Source organism: Rana temporaria, chromosome 2 (assembly GCF_905171775.1).
Source record: "Rana temporaria chromosome 2, aRanTem1.1, whole genome shotgun sequence".
NCBI lineage: Eukaryota > Metazoa > Chordata > Amphibia > Anura > Ranidae > Rana > Rana temporaria.
The window spans coordinates 88826481-88844881 of record NC_053490.1 but is presented as its reverse complement, the minus strand read 5'-3'; positions in this window follow the sequence as shown (position 1 = coordinate 88844881).

Below are 18401 nucleotides of genomic sequence, written 5' to 3'. Positions count from 1 at the left end.
GCCAATTATTGTTTCGATTAATCGACTAATCGGATAATCTTAAAAAAAAGTGTGGTGTACAATTTAGTTAATATGTAAATAAAAAAATAAAGGCAATGTATTCTTAAATATCCATACACAGTGGTAATGCCTTCTATTACCTCCACTTTCCCTGGGTTCAGATGCTGATCTTCCCTGCACAGAGTCTTTAAAGTGATTTTTTTTTTTTAACAAACTTGTTATACTTCCCTGCTCTGTGTAATGGTTTTGCACAGAGCAGCCCAGATCCTCCACTTCTGGGGTCCCTCACTGATTCTGGCTCCTCCTGCCTTCAGAGTGCTTCAATAGCAAGCTGCAAAGTATAGTATAGAGCGCCCCCTATAGCAAGGTAAACAAAACTTCAGCCTTTAGAACCACTCACTTCTTGCCCAGGACTACATGTCCCATGAGGCATTGCTCCTCACACTTTCACAAATTCTCAGGCACTTAGTGACATGTATGGATAGTGTGCTGAGCTGTATGTGTGCTGCACTGTATTTCTTGATATGTAAACAAATAATGCATTCTATATGCAGGCCAACTAATCAACTGGCCGATTAATCGATTATGAACATAGTTGACAACTATTTTCATAATCGATTAGTTGTTTCGGCCCTAGTTATGTATGTTTAGGGCATCATGCACACAGGAAAGTCCCTGGGCACATATTGCCCTAGTCATACAGTAAATATTGCTGAGTGCTCCGCCCTGCCTCGTCCAGCTGCAGGAGCTGTCAGAATCCGGCACATCAAGTCTGCTTGAATACTAATTGACAGCACAGCCAAGTGGCATTGATTACGAACTAGTCTCTCATCAGACTGTACCCAGTGAGAAATCATTTCCAAAATATGGGCATTGCCATGTTTGGGTAATGACATCACCAGTGTCCCCAGCTCCTTTGTTTTCATTTAGCTTTCAGCTGGAGAATCTTCTGGATGACAGCTGAATGGGGGCGGGGATGCAGAATTGCGCAGGAAGCTGTCACATACATGACAGCTTCCCAGCACAGACACACTCCTCCACTCCAAGTACTGAAATGACTAAGGTTGGTCTTAACCACTTAAAGGGGTTGTAAAGGTTTGTTTTTTATTTTCTAAATAGGTTCCTTTAAGCCAGTGCATTGTTGGTTCACTTACCTTTTCCTTCGATTTCCCTTCTAAATGTTTTTTTTCTTTGTCTGAATTTCTCACTTCCTGTTCCTCCTCAGTAAACTGTTCTGGCTGACTAACCCCCAGCCAGAACGACTCAGATGATGGGGGCAAGCTTACTGAGGAGAAACAGGAAGCGAGAAATTCAGACAAAGGAAAAAAACATTTAGAAGGGAAATGGAAGGAAAAGGTAAGTGAACCAACAATGCACTAGCTTAAAGGAACCTATTTAGAAAATAAAAAACAAACCTTTACAACCCCTTTAAGGAAAATTACTTAGAACCCCCAAACATTATATATTTTTTTCTAACACCCTAGAGAATAAAATGGCAGTCTTTGCAATACTTTTTGTCACACCGTATTTGCGCAGCGGTCTTACAAGCCCACTTTTTTGGGAAAAGATTCACATTTTTTTAAATTAAAAAATAAGATAACAGTAAAGTTGGCCCATATTTTTTATTATATTGTGAAAGATAATGTTACACTGAGTAAATTGATACCCAACATGTTACGCTTCAAAGTTACGCCTGCTCGTGGAATGGCGACAAACTTTTACCCTTAAAAATCTCCACAGGCAACGTTTAAAAAATTCTACACATTGCATTTTTTGAGTTACAGAGGAGGTCTAGAATTATTGCTCTCGCTTTAATGCCTCGTACACACGGCAGGACTTTCCGAGAAAAAGAGTCAGACGGGCTTTTTTTCTCGGAAAGTCCCGCTGTGTGTAGCCTCCATCTGACTTTTTTTCTCGGAAAGTCCCGCTGTGTGTAGCCTCCATCTGACTTTTTTTCTCGAAGTCCGATGGACCTTAGATAGAGAATCTGTTCTCTTTCTTTCAGTTATACAGGGCCATCTTTTCCATTGGGCACGCTGGGAAGTTGCCCTGGGGCCCTGCTTGCCTGGGGGGCCCCACCGGCTGCCCAGCAACTCCAGTAAAAAATTGTGGCGAGTGACGGGTTAGAACTGCTAATGCCCAGTTTGCAGAAATCACAGAGAAGATCCGGTCCTCCATGAGTGCGGGGGGTTGCTGATGTAAGGGGGGAGTGAATGCAAAAATGTAAGGGGGCACTGATATAAAGGTTCCCCCTCCTATATTAGTGACCCCCCTTACCTTAGTGTATTTACTCTACGGAAGGTGGTCTCTGGTCACCAGAGTGCCCCCCACATCAGAGTTCCCCTTTACATCAGAGTCTGCAGGATTCCCCCTTACAATGCAAGGGGGAACTCAGTCTGCGGACCCTGATGTAAGTGGGAAAAAGAAAGCAGTGGACTCTGATATAAGGTGGTCTCTGGTCACCAGAGCCCCCCTCCACATCAGAGTTCCCTCCTTAGATCATGATCTGCAGCGTTCCCCTTTACATAAGAGTTCCCTTTCACTGTAAGGGGATCCCTGCAGACTCTGATGTAAGAGGAAACTCTGTGCTGGCTGGGTTAGAGTAACCTGACCTCCATGTCAATGAAGACATTTTATAGTTTAAATACTGACATTTGCATTGTTCGGCACTGAAAACTGTAATTTTAGGTACTTTTTTTTGCACTGGCAGTAAAAGATGTGGTTCTGCCAGTAAATTTTATGATTTTTGTCAGTAAATTCTCGTGCGTGATTGTGTAGACAGGGCCCCAGTGCACTGTATTGCCCGGGGGCCTATAATGCTCTTAAGATGACACTGCCGTTATACTTCCGACAGACTCATGGCGGACCTTTGCACGGTCAAAAGTCCAACCATGTGTACAAGGCATAAGGATCGCGGCAATAACTCACATGTGTGGTTTTAACACCGTTTTCATATGCGGGCTCTGCTCACGTATGCGTTCGCTTCTGCACGCGAGTTTGTCAGGACAGGGCGCATTTAAAACATGTATTTATTATTTATTTTACCTTTTTATTTTACTTTTTAACACTGTTCTTTCAAAAAATAAATTTTTTTTTTTTACTTTTATTTCTATTACAAGGAATTTAAGCATCCCTTGTAATAGAGAAAAAACATGACAGGTCCTCTTAAATATGAGCTCTGGAGTCAAAAAGACCTCAGATCTCATATTTACACTAAAATGCAATAAAAAAAATATCATTTTTTTAATGTCATTTAACCACTTAAGGACCGCCTAACGGCGATATATACGTCGGAAGAATGGCATGGCTGGGCACAGGCACGTACAGGTACGTTGCCCTTTAAGTGCAAAGCCATGGGTCACGTGCGCCAGCGCCGACACGCTCGAGACCTGGTCAAAAGCTCCGTATCCACGCCCACGGGACCCACGGACCCGATCGCCACCGGTGTCTCGCGATCGGGTCACAGGAGCTGAAGAACGGGGAGAGGTGAGTGTAAACACACCTTCCCCATTCTTCTCTTTGGCTTGTCACTGATCGTCTGTTCCCTGATATAGGGAACGACGATCAGTGATGTCACACATCCAGCCCCGCCCCCCTACAGTAAGAATCACTCCCTTAGGGTAACTTAACCCCTTTAGCGCCCCCTAGTGGTTAACCCCTTCACTGCCATTGTAATTTTCACAGTAATCAGTGCATTTTATAGCACTTTTCGCTGTCAAAATGACAATGGTTCCAGAAATGTGTCAAAAGTGTCCGATGTGTCCACCATAATGTCCCCGTCACAAAAAAAATTGATGATCACCGCCATTACTAGTAAAAAAAAATATTAATAAAAATGCCATAAAATTATCCCCTATTTTGTAAACGCTATAACTTTTGCGCAAACCAATCAATAAACGCTTATTGCGTTTTTTTTTTACCAAAAATATGTAGAAGAATACGAATCGGCCTAAACTGAGGAAAAAAATGTATATTTTTGGGGATATTTATTATAGCAAAAAGTAAAAAAATATTGATATTTTTTTTTCGAAATTGTTGCTCTATTTTTGTTTATAGCGCAAAAAATAAAAAACCACATAGGTGATCAAATACCACCAAAAGAAAGCTCTATTTGTGGGAAAAAAAAGGACGCCAATTTTATTTGGGAGCCACGTCGCACGACCGCGCAATTGTCAGTTAAAGCGGCGCAGTGCCGAATCGCAAAAAGGGGCCAGGTCCTTTACCTGCATAATGGTCCGGGTCTTAGGTGGTTAAAAAAATTTTAATAAATAAATGTCTCTTTACTGTAAGAACTTTGACATTGCTTCCGCCTTGCAGTAGTATGGAGATGGGTAGGGGCCATCTTCCCCTCACTTGTGTCCATGCCACAGACATTCCGATCACCTCTGCTGCCGCCGACGGCCACGGTTAGCAGCAGAGGGCACTGGAGACAGCGGGAGAGCGGCGAATCCGTCACAGAGACCACTTTTATCTGAAACCGGACATCCCGCTCTTGAAGAGGATACTGGGGTTATGGCAGCTAGCTGCTGTCATAACAATGGTAATCCTCTTCAAAGTAGGGACGTATAATGATGGCGGGTGGTCTGGAAGTCTCCTAATCTGCAAACTGGCAGTGACAGGTTCTTAAAGTGGCAGTAATTATAACTACCCAAATTTGTCGCCAGTGTAAGCAATGTTGCTAAAACTAGCGCAAAACGGCTTTATTGAATTCCCCACATTCCTGGGAGTTTCAGTGATAACTATTGGACATATAAGGGTAGATTTACTAAAAATGTAAAGTACAAAATCTGGTGCAGCTCTGCATAGAAAACATTTTTTGGTCAAAGCTTGATAGAACAAGCTGAAGTTAGAAGCTGATTTGTTACCATTCACAGTTGCATCAGATTTTGGACTGTTCAGTTTTAGTAAATCAAACCCAAAAAAGTCAGAAAGAGATCTCATAATAAAAACAATATTTTTTACAGATCATTCATTAAAAAGGACATAGATATAAAAGTAAAATCTCATAGAATGCATTTTGCCCAGAATATCCATATGCAGTAGTGTACGCGTTTCGTGTACCATCTGCTTCTTCAGGATAATAAGGCCTCTTTCACACGGGCGGCTGTCCTGCCGCTGGTAAAAGGATGTTTTGTTATTTTGAAATTCCAAGACTCCAGGCACAGCGAGCACTTCTAGTTGTACTATACATTGAGATTACGTGCGGCTGCGTTTAGCTGCGGTGGAACATTCCTGCCATTTCTGATGTGCTTCCTGTTGTTTTTCTTTCCTTGTTGCCGCGATTATCCACAGGTTAAATAGTATACTGCGATCACCTGCGGTTATGTACAAATATCTGCAATCGGTCCTGGACGCAGTGAAATTTTTTTTTCCATACCACACAAAAGCCCATGTAACAAAACCGTCGCTAAACACAGTATGTGAATGGTGCCATAGGAAAGCATTGTGTTTGTTTAGGTGCTGTAGATAACTTCATCTATCCACAGCTAAAGCCTGGTTCACACATCACACCTATGCATTTTTTAGCGTGTTTTCTGTTTTTGCAGAAACACACTACAGTCTACAGGTGTACCCCACGTTTAAATACACCATGGGGTTTATTTACTATCGCTTTAGAGTGCAAAATAAGGCTCACTTCTGCACAGAAACCAATGAGCTTCCAGGTTTTATTACCAGGCCTAATTGAACAAGCTGGAGTTAGAAGCTCATTGGTTTCTATGCAGAAGTGAGCCTGATTTTTCACTCTCCAGCGATAGTAAATAAGCCCTATTGTGTACTTAAAAGTAGGGTATGCCTGAATTTAACATGGTTTCCTAAGGGTCACATTCACATCTGTGCATTTTTTGGAAAGGGCCAGGGACTTTTTCTGGTTTTTGATTCTATAGACTTCAATGGATCAAAAGCGTGTATTGAAAACGCAAAATGCACCTGGAATATGCAAACTGCAACCTGCATAGGTGTGAATCAGGCCTTAACCCCCCTGGCGGTATTCCCGAGTCTGACTCGGGGTTACATTTTTGTGCTGCGATCAGTAACCCTAAATCAGACTCGGGCTCGCCTCGCAGCATCCTATGGCAGGGTTTACTTACCTTGTCCCTGGATCCAGCGATGCCACTGCGCTGTGTGAGCGAGCGGGTGCTCGCTCGATTCACACAGTGCCTCTGTGTGCCGCCGATCTCCGTTCCCTGCGACGTTACGACGCACAGGAGCGGAGAACGGCGCCAAATTTAAAAAGGTAAACAAACACTATACATACAGTATACTGTGATCTTATAGATTACAGTACTGTATGTAAAAAATACACACCCCCCTTGTCCCTAGTGGTCTGCCCAGTGCCCTACATGTTCTTTTATATAATAAAAACTGTTCTTTCTCCCTGCAAACTGTAGATTGTCCATAGCAACCAAAAGTGTCCCTTTATGTCAAAATGGTTTTAGAGCAGCAAGACAACAGCGATAATAAATTATAATCACTAGCAGAATTGAGTGACAGCGATTTGTGGGGAAATTCGTCATAAAAAAATAAAAGTAATGACAGCGACAATTCTGCAACTGAGCAAATTTCAGTGTATTTGAGTTGATTACATTATTGAATAATTTTTATTATAATTATATTATTATTTGTTAGAATTATTTATAATTATTTATTATATTATAATTTATAATTTTGTTTTTAAAAAATTTTCATACCTACTAGACTCTTGTTTGGTCAGATTTAAGTGAGTTATTCCTAAGAATTACAGGCCTACAGTACAAATCACCAAATTTCCTTGCAAATAATGGTACCGCTTTCAGCACCTAAAATCGGGAGTAATCATACCGCTAGGGAGGTTAAAGCTGAATTATATCCACTTGTGTGAAAGGGGCCGAATTGTGCTACAAGACTGAATTAAAAATATTGTAGATTTGGGATCGGCGTATTTAAGTTACCTCTGTGATATGTCTAGGGGTGATGATAGTGACGAGAGCAGTAACGGAATGTCCAGACTGTTAATTGACGTTTTCAATGCTTTATTTCTGGCCCAACACGACCAACAGTCAACTTGAGGTAGATAGGACAGATTGGTGAAAGAAAGAATAAACCTTGCAGATACAGGCAATGGATGAACAGAAGTAGTCCTGCCTCCAGTAGTAAATCTTTCCTCGTCGCCACTTCAGCCAAAGTGGGTAAAGTGCCCCTGGACAGGTCCCTCTCACAGGCCTGGCAGCCAGAGTGTCACTTAGCTCTCCTGGGAAGGAACAAGTCTTTGCCACAGACTTGGCTCTAATAGAATTTCGATTTCTGGATGAGACCTCTGCCACAGGCCTAGTGCTTCAAAAGTTGGATAGTAGAGCGAATCCTCCCAGTGTATAATTTGGGGTCACCGACTAACAGTTTGCCGCATACAACCTGTCAGTGTCCGGTACCCAGATCCCCGATGGTTCGTTCAAGCCCTATTGGATCACCTGCCTCCGGGTTCTCCTCAAGCCGATCCCCTACCGAACAGCACAACTCGCTTGGGATCTTTTCAATAGAGATGGGGGAACCCAGTAAGTCACTGGGGCCCCTTAGCAGCATCAGATGCTCCGGGCCATCCGGGCCCAGAGTCAGGAACTCCGCGTAGCATGTGCGCTCCAGTCTGGTAGGCCATATCGCCGGGGCCCGTGATGTGCGCACACCCTAAAGGTGGTTGCCGCACCTGGAACCAGGAACCCACAAAGAACCCCTAGCAATCGCCTCCGCCACAGAAATACTCCTCCCCAGCATGCTCCGCATGGGAAAACTCCTCTAATTGGCTGCTGGGAAGAAGTGGCTCCGCCCGAACCCCTCTGGCGCTACCTGCCGTCCAGAGATGAAACAGCATCTCTGGAGAACAGAGTGACCCACAGGACAGTTCAGGGCTGGCGACAGCCAAATTTAAATAAATCAAACACAGATGACAGCAAGTAAGTCTCTCATCCCACTAGATTTAACATAGCACCTGTACTGATAAGTACACAGGCGCTACAATATATATATATATATTGTTTTTTTTATTAGAAATCCCTTTCCTGTGCACACAGATCCCAGTGTAGTTATGTATAGTAACCAATCAGCTTCTAACTTCAGCTTGTTCAATTAAGCTTGGTCAATAAAACCTGAAAGCTGATTGGTTTCTATGCATTGTGTGCTCACCAACTTTGGTAAATCAACCCCTATATGTCCAATGATTCTCCCAGTAATTTTCTCTTATGCAACTTGGTGATTAATTTACATTGAGGCTGGGTTGACACCTATGCAGAATGTGGCCGCCTCTTGCGGAGTTCAAGCAAAGATTCGTCCCTGAACTGGAGAATGGGGATGCACAGCATTCCTGTGCGATCCACAGCCGGTTCCAGTGAGAACCTAGCCTAAAGGATGACCCTTGGACACCAATCATTGTAGGGTTTTCATTTTATAGTTTTCTTTATTGGTTCCTTGCATTAATCTGACATCAGCCACTGATCTCAATGGGGAAGCTGCAGACTATGTTTGGGGCCTGGAAGATTTCATCATTAACTCTAAATTGTTACCATTCAAATGCATAGTTAACCCTTTGACCGCCAGGTGGGGCAGTGAAAGAATGAAAACAAACCGTCTCTGCAATAGCAGCTGTGGGGTTGTTTTCTTTTTGCTGCATTTTGTCAGTTTTATTGTAGAATTAATCACTTGGGCATGTCAGAAGGTGGGTAATTAGGCACCTCTCTTCTTCCCCATGCCTCTCCTCTATGAGCCCGAGACCTCTGTGGAGGCCATCAATGTAGAGGAGATGAAGAAACTCCCATTCTCAATCCCCTCCTGCCATTCCAGTTTGGAGTTGTCAAAGTCTCAGCACAGCTGTTGTAAGTCCCCAATGCTTGGGTTAGTGTCAGGGGAGACATCAGGATCTAATAGGTGCCCAATATTCCTATAAATAGAAACCATCACTAATATCACAAGGGGGCTTATGGGCCTGACTGTGATAGTAGTAAATAGGACAAAATAAGTTTTTTTTTTTTAGGACTGGATGTACCTTGTTCTGTGTGCACACGGGGTGCATGTTAATGTAAACTTGTATATGTAAATGAGCCTATAGAGTCTCCATTTGTCTTTCTCATTAAATTGCAGAATTTAGATGGGAACCAGCCAAAGTATGGGACTTCTACTTGACAGCACGTTTGCTGCATCAAAATGGACATTTGTAAATAGGCCCTTAAATATAGTAATACTTTATAAAATAATGAATAAAAAATAAAAGTTGCCCTTCCCACCCATGAATGCACAGGCACCTTTGTACATGAACACAGCATGGTGCAAAGTAAAGCTGTTATTACAGTAAGGCCTGATTCACAACTATGCATTTTATTTTTGTGCGTTTTCAGTTTTGCAGAAACACACTACAGTCCATTTAACATGGTTGTCTTATGGATGTAGTTCTTATCTGTGCATTTTATGGAATGGGCCAGAGACTTTTTTCTGGTTTTTGGTTCCATAGACTTTAATGTATGAAAAATGTGTATTGAAAAATGCAAAATGCACCTGGAGTATGCAAACTGCAACCTGCATAGGTGTGAATTAGGCCTAAGGCCTGATTCACACCTATGCGTTTTTAGTGCTTTTTGCAGATTTGCACTACAGAATGTGTTCCATAGGAAATCATGTTAAATGGACTGTAGTGCAAATCTGCAACATGCAAAAAGCAAAATTGGGAAAATTGGGCAGGCCATTGCTTGCTCAGTATAGAATATGACTTTATGGAGATAGTACGTCTATGATTGGGTGAGCATATACAACACACAAGTATAGAAAAATACAAAATGTATTAATGGAATAAAATAACATAATCATAAAACAACTTAAGCCATTGCTGAAGTGCTGATTACAGAGTGACTAGATGATACTGATGCTGGAAACCAACATGTTTCGCAATTTTGCGTCGTCAGGGTGCCGCATCCATCTACTCTTGTATCTGATCATACAAAACAGAGTGCATATCATTAGTACAAATCTGCATTCAAAATTATTCAGTTCATTACATTGGTAACAGCCAATTTCATAAATTTACGCTGACCTAGTCTATGGTGTTCTAAGGAGACCGCACATACCATACATCAGATGCCCACATAAATATGGCTAATTCCTATGGGTTCATGCATCCGGTAGGAGTCAGACCCGCCGGATTACTGTGAAGCTATTGGACCGTGCTGATAATCGTGGAGTATGTGGAAACCGAATCTACAGAATCTAATACATTACATAAATTAATAAAGCTAGATAATATAGAACCGAAATAAGGTAAATATATATACATAGAACAAAAAAAAAATCGTAATTACATACTCTATTAAGAAAAGGTGTATACCTGCTATTGCAATGATAGAAATCCCACAGTGTTATCTCCAAATGTCAGCACGCAACTACATACAACCAAACGGGATGGGGCCAATGAGTGTTCCTGCTACAGCTAAGCTAAAAAAAGGATGGAAAAATATGGCACTTAATAATAAGTATGAGTAAAACTCAGCCGGGCTTGGCATCATTGAGATAATAATACCATTCAATGTAATGCCTATAGTTGGGGGTGACATACTGCGCAATATACTAATACGTGCAGCACATATATGCCATAAGCACCCTCATCCATTAATCAGATCTATATAGGCCGTAAAGGGAACAGCTGTTACCTATTGCGATATTCAAGGCGGAACAAGAGCGCCAATATCCTCGTGGATCCCCTTCCAGTGGTGTAGAGTTGAGTGCTGCCCATAAGACGCATACATCGGCTTTGTATGATCAGCAGGGCTGGTGCAAGGATCTTTGACACCCTAGGCGAAACCTAATTTTGACGCTCCCCAGGCGCGCTGCGCCCCTGACTTCACTTTACTCTGCCCTTGCAACACATGTAACCTATCTGACCTCTACACTGACCCCCCTTACCTGACACATACACTGACCCCCCGTACCTGACCCCTACACTGACCCCCCTTACCTGACACATACACTGACCCCCCTTTACCTGACACATACACTGACCCCCCCCCCTTACCTGACACATACACTGACCCCCCTTACCTGACACATACACTGACCCACCCCTTACCTGACACATACACTGACCCCCCCTTACCTGACCCATACACTGACCCCCCTTACCTGACCCATACACTGACCCCCCCTTACCTGACCCATACACTGACCCCCCTTACCTGACCCCTACACTGACCCCCCTTACCTGACACATACACTGACCCCCCTACCTGACCCCTACACTGACCCCCCCTTACCTGACCCCTACACTGACCCTCCTACCTGACCCCTACACTGACCCCCCTTATCTGACCCCTCTTACCTGACACATACACTGACCCCCCTTACCTGACCCCTACACTGACCCCCCTTACCTGACACATACACTGACCCCCCTACCTGACCCCTACACTGACCCCCCCTTACCTGACCCCTACCCTGACCCTCCTACCTGACCCCTACACTGACCCCCCTTATCTGACCCCTCTTACCTGACACATACACTGACCCCCCCTTACTGAAGATAACAAAGGCACTACTCACACACACCCCTAATTACAAATGTCTGATACAGATCAGTCTCTGTTGCTGCCATTTGCCTTCTGACTTGTATAAAAGTGCAATATGGGGAGAGTAATTTGTTATATGTATGAAGTCCAGTCCCCACCCCCTCCTCTATCCATCCATATGGTCTGACTACACGCAGTATTTAATTTATCAATCAGTGGCAGCTGCAAAAACAGCGACTTCTCCTCTCCCCCTCCCTCCCCAGAGACTCCTCCGCCCCGCATCTACCTCCCGACCACACCGATCACTGGGGTTGCTCCTTCCCATCACCCGCACCAGGTAACCAGCAGAACCTGAGAGCCGGAGGAGTACGGAGCGGCCACATCCCCCTGTCACATGGCACACGGGACACGGAGGAAGCGCAGGAGCTGTGATGGGTTCAGGGCTGATCGCAGGGGGGATGTCCGATGCCGTACGATGTGTGCTCATCGTGGAGGAGAGAGGAGACTGTCCCTGACGAGCCGCGCTCCGTGGTGCTGGCGGCACTGCTTGACATGTTAGGGCGGAGGGCGCTGGTGGATTGTGTGCAACAGTGCAAGCTCTGTGGAGGACAGTGCGGCACTGGGCTGGAGTGCACTAACCAGCGGCCGGGCGCCCTAGGCGGCAGTGCGCTCCTAGGCGGTCGCCTAATCCGCCTAGTGGTAGCGCCGGCCCTGATGATCAGATACAAGAGTAGATGGATGCGGCGCCCTGACAACGCAAAATTGCGAAACATGTTGGTTTCCAGCATTAGTATCATCTAGTCACTCTGTAATCAGCACTTCAGCAATGGCTTACGTGGTTTTATGATTATGTTATTTTATTTCATTAATACATTTTTTATTTTTCTATACTTGTGTGTTGTATATGCTCACCAAATCATAGACATACTATCTCCAAAAAGTCATATTCTATACTGAGCAAGCAATGGCCTGCCCAGTTTTCCCAATTTTTCTTTTAAATACCTTAAGGACTGAAGTATTTTTTATGTCCTGGAAATTGTCCAAATACACCTATTCAAATATAACATGCAAAAAGCACTAAAAATGCATAGGTGGGAATCAGGCCTAGTAGAGTCTCGCTCACCTCCACCACTCAAAAAGAGACTTGTGTAGCACACCCCTCGTGAGATCTGCTGAGTTAAAGCGGGAGTTCACCCATTTGTTAAATTTTTTTTTTTCTCCCCTTAGCTTCCTGCTCGTTCGGTCTAGGGGAATCGGCTATTTGTATTAAAATATGAACAGTACTTACCCGTTTTCGAGCTGCATCTTCTTCCGTCGCTTCCGGGTATGGGTCTTCGGGAGCGGGCGTTCCTTCTTGATTGACAGTTCCGAGAGGCTTCCGACGGTCGCATCCATCGCGTCACTCGTAGCCGAAAGAAGCCGAACGTCGGTGCGGCTCTATACTGCGCCTGCGCACCGACGTTCGGCTTCTTTCGGAAAATCGTGACGCGATGGATGCGACCGTCGGAAGCCTCTCGGAAGACTGTCAATCAAGAAGGAACGCCCATTCCCGCAGCCCATACCCGGAAGCGACGGAGAGGATGCATCTCGTAAACGGGCAAGTACTGCACATATTTTAAAACAAATGGCCGATTCCCCTAGAGAAAATGAGCAGGAATCTAAGGGGAAAAAGTGCCCTCTAAGGGTGAACCCCCGCTTTAAAGGGTCACTAAAGGATTTTTTTTTTTTTTAGCTAAATAGCTTCCTTTACCTTACTGCAGTACTGGTTTCATGTCCTCATTGTTTGTTTTTGCTTTGAAGTAGCTGTAATTCTGCTGTGATCTCCACACTTCCTGGTTGCCTGTTTCCTTATAACCATCATACTGGGAGCTTTCTCACGGTGGTCTAAGCTGTCATTACTGTGTGTCTAAAACTCCTCGGATTAATTTTAAAAACAAAACACTGCCCTGGATTTGTTTGTTTTTGTTCTGTGAGTCTTCCCGACTCACCCGGAACTTCATGTATGTACCTTTAAAACCGAAAGTGAACTAGAGGCACATTATATGATAGATTAAATTCAATTTTTAATCATTTTTTGTATCATTTTTAAAAGGAATCAGTTAACTTTTATGTCTCTATACCCAATAAACAGTAATTTCAGCAAAAACATTTTTTTCCTTTAGTGACCCTTTAAGGTTCTATTAGGGGATTATAACTTGGATGGAGTAGGAAATTATAGGATGTTCAACTTGGAAAAAAATTGACAACTTCCTCCACAACTTCCTCCCGATTTGCACAGATCTTCTTTTTCCTTCCACCTGCACAACTTGGTTCCTTTGTACAGCACCTGTTGCTCATTCCTGGTGGATCTAGCAGTATATTACTAGTTCAGCAAGGGCCCTTTACAGGAAGGGGCTCTCAGCCGTTTGATAAAGTAGCACAAATAGGGTGAACAGCATAACACAGTCCTTTCTGCTTCCCTGTGGCCACTGATTCCAGTTTCACTTACTTGCAGCCCACCTGGCTACCACCCGCCACACCTGGCTGCTCTTTCCCCCAGTCCTCCATACTGACTCTCTGCACACGTCCTGCTAAACTGACACACACACACATGAAGATTCCCTAGGTCAAGGTTAGATGTTAGAGTTGGCACATTGCAGTCTTCAAGAGAGCACTGTTACAACTGACAGTCTCTCCCCTTGTCTTGACCCTGCACTGTGCTGATCTACTCACTGTCTCTGCTTGCTCCTTCCTGCTGACTCTACAGTATGAATCCCTCCAACTGCCTCTTGTGGTGGGATCCTTCCAGGTCAGCTTGCCTGAGCTTCAGTTCAGTAAGGGGTCCCTCAAAGGCCACCGACAGCCTCCCTCAGCACTGCTTCTCCATCTTCCACCCAAACTCCATGCTGGCATGGCCCATGTCTATTTATGGGATTTCCTTAGTTCCCTGCCAAGCCCCCTCCTGGGGATTGGCCAAGACCCCATACATTTTCAAGATGGCTCCTTCTCACTCCCACCCACTTGTTCCAGAACATCCTCCAATGCTCTGGAAACAGGGGGGAGGTATCAGAGAGTTTCCAGGATGAGTGGTCTCTAGTAACCCTGAGATTTAGTGACACAGGTTTAACTCAGAGCCAGAAAAAATACAAGGCTTCTCCTGAGTGACAGAGGTGCAAGAGCAAGTGACACTCTCTATATTAGTGCACAGGGTGGAAGTCCCATGAGAACCCACTGGAAGAGGATGCTGCTTACTGTATGTAGCATAGACTACAACCTCAGAGGTGGCATCTGGATAATTTGTTTCAGCCAAGCTGTCCCAAAGTAAGTGTTTAAATGTATCTCGTTCCTGGAGTTCTTTCTGTTTCCGGTGCATTGGCATTTGAATGGGCTGCCTCAACGCAATGCCAATTAATATGTGTCACAACACGTGTGTTATCGCAATGCACTTCAAGGACAAAGTTAGAATGGGCTTTTAGGGTCCCTATACTCAGGGCAAATAGAGAAATACATTTTGCCAAAATATTTGTAATAACTAATTTAAAAGAGAATTATGTGTTTCAGAAAAAAATTATACTCACCTAGGTGGATACATCATTGATCCGATGCTTCATCTGTCCTTCGCCGCTTCCAAGTCTGAAAACCAAGCGATCAAAGACTGCTGATCACTCAGTTCTTGGCCTTCAGTGAGCAGAAAGCCAGTGACTTTCAGTCACCGGTTCCCTGCTCTACCCCTCCAGCACTCACTGGAGAGCCAGATTGTGCAGGGGGCAAGAGTGGTTGGCTCAGTCTCCCAGGCACCTTTAAAGTCAGGATCTTTCCTGAGCCTGGACCACCTGAGTGACGTCAGGTGACAGTGGGCTTTAGCCCGCTGTCGGCTGAAAATGGGTCACAGGAGAACACAACTAACTGCACTTCTGTGACCTACAGGAGAAGTACAGCCAAAGTAGCTTTGACCATACTCCTCCTTTAAGTATAATGAATGAATTAATAATTTTACAAAATATGTTAAACCAACTAAAACGTAATTTTTTTTTTGTCTGCTTTGTTATAACAAAGTATAATCAGAGTAGTTTTAAAAATGACCAGTTTAGTCCCCTATATGCTCTAGAAACAAAATGATGTGAATATCATTTAGGTGTGCTAAGTAGCTAAAAGCTTATTGTTGAATAAAGTGCATACCAAAATGCAAAATTTGGTCTGGCCATGAAGGTTTTCATTTTCTTGGGACTTGAAAGGATTAAGTTACACTCACAAAATAATAACTTAAAATATGCACTCATTGAAAATATAATATGGACCTCCATTTAATGTCTGGCACCATTTGAGTGGGAAACCCCTGAAGAATAATATAGCTCTATACTTACAAGTCCCCGTACAGTACTGACACTTGAGAAACACCCGTGCAGTGAAATTGTTTAGTCTAGGCACTAATACGAGCACAATCGGAGGGTATTAACTGTGTGCTTCCCACTACCTGCTGCCAGAGGTGAAGTAATGACTTCATTAAGGAGAGGCAGGAACCAGCTCTGCTTACAGGAAGAACCTGGAGATCCAATAAAAGTGGCCTGATTGTGCTATTGTCTCCATCTGTGAACAGACACATCTAGGGTTACCATCTTCTCTTCTCCTTCTGTATGCTGGAGTAATCTGTGAACTTGATTAGATCATTCTTCTTATCAGGGCCACAAACAGGAATAAACTTGTTCTCTGCAAAAAATCCTAATAGCAAAGCAACTTATTTTTTTGTACAATAAGGGGGTAATCCACAAAAGGGATATGCCGGCGTATCTACTGATACGCCGTCGTATCCCTGTTTCTATCTATGGAACTGATCCACAGAATCAGTTTACCATAGATAGGCAGAAGATCCGACATGTGTAATTGAATTACACTGTCGGATCTTAAGGATGCAATTCTAGGCCGGCCGCTAGGTGGCGAGGCCATTGCAGCCGGCCTAGAATATGCAAATGAACACTTACGGCGATCCACGAACGTTCCGACGGGCCCGTCGCGCTAAATCTACGTCGTTTACGTCCAGTTACGCCGCGTAAAAATAGGGCTGAGTCCTATTTGACTAAGCCCTATTAAGTATGGCCGTCGTTCCCGCGTCGAAATTTTAAAATCTACGTCGTTTGCGTAAGACGTTCGTGAATGGCGCTGGACGCCATTTACATTAACGTCTAAGCAAATGACGTCCCCCGCCAACCACTCTTGCCCCCTAAGGGCCAAATCCACAGCCCCGCAGCGCAACGTAACTTAAGTGATTTAAGTTACACTGCCGCAAATTTCCTAAGTTAGGTATCGATCCACAACACACTTACCTGGAAATTTGCGGCGGTGTAACTCAAATCCGTCCGGCGCGAATCTAATGGGGCGAGTCCCATTTAAATTAGGCACGCTCCCGCGCCGGACGTACTGCGCATGCTCCGTCGGGTAACTTACCCGACGTGCATTGCGCTAACTGACGTCGCTCCGACGTCATTTGCTTAGACGTTAACGTAAATGGCGTCCAGCGCCATTCACGAACGTCTTACGCAAACGACGTAGATTTAAAAATTTCGACGCGGGAACGACGGCCATACTTAATAGGGCTTAGTCAAATAGGACTCAGCCCTATTTTTACGCGGCGTAACTCGACGTAAACTACGTAGATTTAGCGCGACGGGCCCGTCGGAACGTTTGTGGATCGCCGTAAGTGTTCATTTGCATATTCTAGGCCGGCCGCAATGGCCTCGCCACCTAGCGGCCGGCCTAGAATTGCATTCTTAAGATCCGACAGTGTAATTCAATTACACATGTCGGATCTTCTGCCTATCTATGATAAACTGATTCTGTGGATCAGTTCCATAGATAGAAACAGGGATACGACGGCGTATCCCTTTTGTGGATTACCCCCTAAGTTTTTATTGATAAAGAATAATAATGGGACACCATTATATGGTGTACATCAAAATGAAATGTAAAGATTCAGAATAACTGGTGTACATATTACAAACGCATGACAAAGGCGTAAGGCCTAGTTGAAGGAGTTAGAGATTAAGGTAGTAAGTAAGGAAACAATGAGGGAGGGTGTAAAGTGATGGGGAGAAAGAAATAAAGAGGGTGAGGGTGGAGGAGAGTAGGATAGGAAGTAGAAGGGGAGATAGAGGAAATAGGGGGGGGGACCTGCTCCTCACAAATAGTAACATATTATGTGAAATATAGCCAATCAGATTGCAAATGCAGAGGAAAACGTAAAGGCGAACCAGCAGGGTCATATTTCATGTGAAGTGGGCTCTAGATCCCGGAATTCACATGTAAGGTCTTCCATATAATATATATGATCTACTACTTGTAGCCACTGCTGTTCTCCTTTGGACATGTATCGGGCCTTGGGTATTTGGAGTAGATTTTGGTTGGTAGATCGAAGGATGTGGTTGGGGTTGTGACATTTTAATTTTTCGCATAGATATTGGGGTGCACTGTTTTGTACACATTTAGGCTGGAATCACACTAGTGCGTTGCTTTTTTGAGCTGCGTTGTCGTTGCAGATTTCTCTAGAGGGTGTTCTGCAGATCAACTGCGGTTTAGCTGCAGATCAGGTGCGAATTTGGAGACCTGGGAGAACTTCCGGGTGAGAGGAGAGTGGGGGAGAATTGTATTGAGCTGAATGAGAGAAACTCCTGCAGAGAACTGAACACATGTGCGAATTAGATGCGTACCCATAGAAGATAATGGGACTGAATTCGCACCGCAAGACATAAAAACCGCATGCGGTTTGGAGACAATACGCAGTGCGGATGCATCGCACATATGTGAACCAGCCTCATTGAAAACAATGTATTTTGAAATGTCCTGCGAATTAGATGCGGTTTAAACCGCACTCAATTCGCATAGGTGTGAACCTGGCCTTATGCGTCAGCCAGAGTG